The sequence below is a fragment of the Felis catus genome, chromosome B1, assembly GCF_018350175.1.
Source record: "Felis catus isolate Fca126 chromosome B1, F.catus_Fca126_mat1.0, whole genome shotgun sequence".
Taxonomy (NCBI): Eukaryota; Metazoa; Chordata; class Mammalia; order Carnivora; family Felidae; genus Felis; species Felis catus.
The window spans coordinates 196,912,137-196,917,885 of NC_058371.1; positions in this window are offsets into that span (position 1 = coordinate 196,912,137).

Consider the following 5,749-nt stretch of genomic DNA (forward strand, 5'->3'; position numbering starts at 1 on the left):
GCACTGTATAAGCTTAAGGTATATTGCATAATTATTTGACTTACATATATGGTGAAATGAGTATCACAGTAAGTTTAGTGAGAACTTCCATGAATACTGCTAAGAACCTTTATTTTCGGCGCTATCTGCTAAGCTCTGCTAGCTGCTACCAGGGATAACAGATGGAGGTCTGTCTTTCTACACTTTCATGTATTCAATATAAAGTTTCTGTATCATATAGTTCGCAAGTTGGATATTACATGCGAAGCGCATATATGATCTTCCTGTAATTGGCCTCAAATTCCCCTCCATAAAGTGACAATCGGTTGAACAACATCCTGGATTTCCTTTCCTGACATGCTACAACCGTGTGAAGGCAGCACTGTGGAGTAGAAGGGCTAGGTGCTGTGGGTCCCCCCTGCTTGCCAGCTGGATGGACTCAAGCCAACTTCTTTTCTCTGAGGCAGTTTTTCTTTATCTTTAAAGCGATCTACTAAAAAACAAAGCTGGGCAAGGCTTTGTTTAAAATGATAAGTTACAATATTATACATTAATGTGCCGGATAAAATTAGAAACTGAGTAAATACAAAATGGTACTGCTCTTAAGGTAATTATTGATTACCTTAAGCTTTATTGATATATTGATTTCACTATCTATTTATATATCTATATATCTATATATTATATATATATATGGTGCTTAAAGTATATAATATATATATTATATATTATATAGTTAGTAATATATAGTTATATATATAGTTATATATTATATATATAACTATAATATATATATTATATATATGTAACTATATATATAACTATATATACTATATACTATATACTATATACTATATATATATACTATACTATATATATAGTATATATAAAGTAGTATATATATACTATACATATATATAGTACATAAAGTATATATATATATTACTGTATATATGCTATACATATATATAATTATATATATAACTATATATATATTATATATAAAACTATAATATATATATTATATATATTGATATATTGATATATATATAACTTATATTATATATAACTATATATAACTATATAATATATAATATATATAATATATTATATATTATATATATTATATATATAATATAAATATTTATATTATTTATAATATAAATATAAATATAAATATAAATATAATATAAATATAATATAATACATAATTATATAAATATAATATAAATATAAATATATATAAATATAATATATATATTTATATATATGTTATATATATAAATATAAATATAAATATAATATAATACATAATTATATAAATATAATATAATATAATATAATATAAATATAATATAATATATATATTATATATTATATATATTATAATATATAATATAATATATAATATATAATATATATAATAAATATAATATAATATAAATATAATATAAATATTATATAAATATTATATAAATATATATTATATATATTTATATTATTTATAATATAAATATATAATATAAATATTATATAAATATTATATATATAATATAAATATTATATAATATATACAATAATATAATATATATAACTATATATAACTATATAACATATAATATATAGTTATATAATATATAGTTAATAATATATATATTATATATATATATTATATTATATCTGTATGGTGCTTAAAGTTCCAGAAAGGCAGAGACCAGGGGAAAGTTATTACTGGCAAATGAAATGTGCCCACGATATTTGTTAGATATAGAATCAGTGAACAAACTTCAGAAAAACGTAGATCAACAGAAATGCGTAAGAAGCAGATAAAAAGGAGCGGGGTTTGCATACTGTTGAATTTCCTCCATGACAAGAGTAAGGTACAAATAACATTATTGAAGCACCATCAAATAGTCCAATTAAGTTGTTTCGGCTAAAGGTCACTGTCCCCATAATAATAAGAACGTAATAAAAATAATGAGTCACAAATAAATTAGGAAATAAACTAAGTAGAAGTGAATCCTGGAGCCAGGCTACTTTGATCTTGACAGAAACCTGGGAAGGAGGAAAGGTAGGATTTTATAATAAACCAGGCGTGAGACTTTTGTAATCAGGAATTATTTAAGTGCCTCTTGTTGGCAAGAAACATTTCTTTCCTACCGCTGATGTTTCCTTCATTTTTGAGGTAGCTCAAGTAACATGACACCCTGGCCTCTTTCTACCTCCTTACCAGTGCACCGAGTGTAGTTGTCCGCTTTGTCCACTGCACAAATCTAGGGACACCAGTCATAACGTATTTGATTTCAATATGCCCACTGGAATAATGCAGTATATAACGTGTGCAGATGCACTCCGATGCCTGCCTTCAGTTCACTTTATGCTTGGGCTGGGGAAATATTTTTTCTTGCTAAAACACTGGGTAAGAATAAACTCTTGAGGAGGAGCTATCTCAGACATTCTTTCTTATTCCTTCATGCGGTTAACATTTACAGGGTTTGCTGGGATGTAGAGTGATTTATGGTTGGATCAGTAAGTATGGCTGATTCAAAGTCGAGTGCGAAGAAGTCCAATTGTCCACATCTGCAAGCCTCGTCCTCCAATCTACTCTTTGTTATTAATAAAGGTAATATGTTGGTTCCTATTTGTATTCATTTCTCAGTCCATGACCCAGGTCATAGCAAAGAGGAGTCTTATTTATTTAGCTTTTTTCACGTAAGTCTGATAGGCGAGCTGTGGACCTTGAGAAATGAGCTAGGTGTAAAATTTTGTAGAAACAAATCATGTGTGGAATGATTTAGGCTTTTGGCATGGCTTGAACAGATGGCTATAGGCTTTGGTAGTGAATTCTTAAGCATAGACCACGCTGCCTTTATTTATTTTTTTTTATATCTTAGTGATTTGTAGCAGCATTGCACAACGCAGTTGATTTTTCAGCTGTAGAGTTGGCTTCATGAACGTGTGGCTTAGGCCGGACACTCTGAACCTTAGGACATTTGCAGTATTTTGACCTTAGCAGGTTACCACAGCTTAGAGCAGGTAGCAGTGAGTAGGGTTCTGTGACAGGTTTTTAGAAAGACGTCCCAGCAAATGTGCAGGGGTCTTCCCAAACCCCAACAAATTTGTATACTGCCTCAGGATGCAAGTTCCAACACCTCACTTAGTTTCTGTGTGGGAAGAACAGGGACCATGGCGAATGCAGGATGCCCTCAGAGGCTTCCATGAAAGGGGAAGCTGAGGCCAAAATGTGGTTGGAGACAACTGATTATCACAACAAGAGCTTTGAGGCATCGGTGGCTGAGGAATATAGGTAACATTTGTTCTGCAAGGGAGTGAATTTTCAGTGTATTATAGAGCACAAGAGAAGTTCTAGCTTTTAGCTGTTAGCACCAGCCCTTTGTAGGAAGCTAGATTGGGTCCCCCCAGTTTCACTAAGAATTCACGGCCACAGAGGGAAATGTCAAGGCTAGAACCAGCACTGGCATATCCATGATATCAAGTATCAAGATACTCACCCTCCCAGTTCCCAACACTATCTGGTGTCAAGCTGGTTCTGTAGTGCCGTAAAAAGTAAGATTTTCTAGGTCTTAAAAATTCCAAATCTAAGTGAAGGAGAAAGAACCTTAGTATGGCAGGACTGAAAACACCTTCTCCAGAGAGAGTGCGGTGGATTCCGTGTTACTTTGTAGAGCCCACATTCATTTAAGCCCTTTTGCTTGAATCACGTGACTCAATGCAGACATAAGGAATCAAGGGGAATATGGTCCTGAACTTCTAGGTAGTATCCACAAGTAGACTTGATTGATACAGTAAATAGCACCAAAATTAACCTCTTCCTGAGTGAGTTTCCCAACTGAGCTTCAATTCCAAATCTCAGCTATCAGAAAATGGGCATAACCTGTCTGGTCTCCCAGCAAGGCACCCACCAAGATAGCCATTTTCCTGCAGGGTAGTAATAAGTTTCTGCCATTGCCTTTGGCAACACAAAGGATTGGCTTGGAAATAGTTTTGTCTGAGATACGTCTTTTAGGAGCAGGAACTGCTTTGCTTTCCAATCCTGGGGATATGATGCCAGTTCTGTGAGAAGCTCACGTTTCATAATAACTCTTAGGAATCTTTCAAATAGTGAGAAACATCAGAGGCTCCCCATTGAACAAATACAATTCTGAAGCCACATAGGAGGAAATACATTCCTTCCGATGAGAAAGATCCAACCTCCCAAAGCTGAAAGAACACTGTCTCTACAACGTGTTGAGAATCCTCCCCACTGAGACTGAATGGACGAAAAACAAAATTGGGAAGTATTTTATAATCTTTGGAATTTTACCTCACAAGCATAAGGAAAATTAATGTGGGCTCCCAATTCGCTGGAAATTTCATATATTTCAACTTTAATTTGCAAAAGAATTCAACCTCCTTATTTTAATATTTCCCTGGTAACATTATAGTAGCAGAGCGTTTATATTCAAAATTGGGCCGTCTCTTTATTGACATTTTGTTATTGGAGAATAATTACGCTATTAATCAAGCTCAAAACACATCTCATAACAGGCTGTGCTGGGCCATGTTAGAAAAAAATGTGGACTTGACAATCAACTAAAGATTACATTTCAGCCTTGGAGTTATTTTTTTTTTTTTAACGTTTATTTATTTTTGGGACAGAGAGAGACAGAGCATGAACGGGGGAGGGGCAGAGACAGAGGGAGACACAGAATCAGAAGCAGACTCCAGGCTCTGAGCCATCAGCCAGAGCCTGACGCGGGGCTCGAACTCACCAGCCGCGAGATCGTGACCTGAGCTGAAGTCAGACGCTTACCCGACTGAGCCACCCAGGCGCCCCACCTTGGAGTTATTTTAACCAATGTGGTCTTCTAACCCATTTTAGAATCTTTCAGGTTTGGGTGTTGGGGGAAGTCAGAGCTGTTCACAGGCGCTCATGAAGGGTATTCCAAAAGGCAGTGTCAACATGGGAGAGGGGAGAACCGGATAGTTAAATTGCTCTCCCCGCCCCCCCACCCCCGGGGGCAGGGAAAATACAAAGCTAAGAGGGGAAAATATGGATGAAGGCAGAAGGGGAAATGCTTCCCCCTGTTCTCATGAGTCCTTCCTTGTGGGGTGAAATCAATTAGTGAAATCCTCCAGCTTCTCTCTGTTCCATTACTAACTACATCATGGAGAGGTTCATAACTAATCTTGGAGTAATTTGGGAAATAATGAACTCTACATTCTTGGCATGATGGTTTTTCCTTTCAGAAGAGACCAAATTCTCTTCTGTTCCATGATGTCATGTCTTTCAGGGTTTTCTTTCTCTGGAGTAGGGTTTATAGGGATCTAGGGATACCTGTAAATGGAAATAAAAATTGGGTGGGATGGGATCATTCTGAAAGCTCTTTCCATCTGGAAATAGCTCTGAGTCAGCATCAATTGTCCCTATGTGTCAGGCTCAGTTGGAACAATTCTAGGAATGGGGCTGAATTAATCTAATTTCTACGTGTGACATCACTTTAGGCTGCCTTTTAGTGAGAAATGAGTCCTGAGTCCGTGTCACTATCAATCCCTATCCTTGTGTGCGTTTTACCATTTCCCTAGAGGAGGTAAGACAGTTCATGGTAAGACATCGTTGTGACTGTACAACCTCACACACCATGCTTAGCTAAAGAACATGAAAATACCTGGGCCATCCTCACCAAGCAATGCCTTTCTGCCCAGGTTTGAACTCATTTAGAGAAATGACAATCTATTTCTACCTTTAAACACATTAACTGCAGGCCCT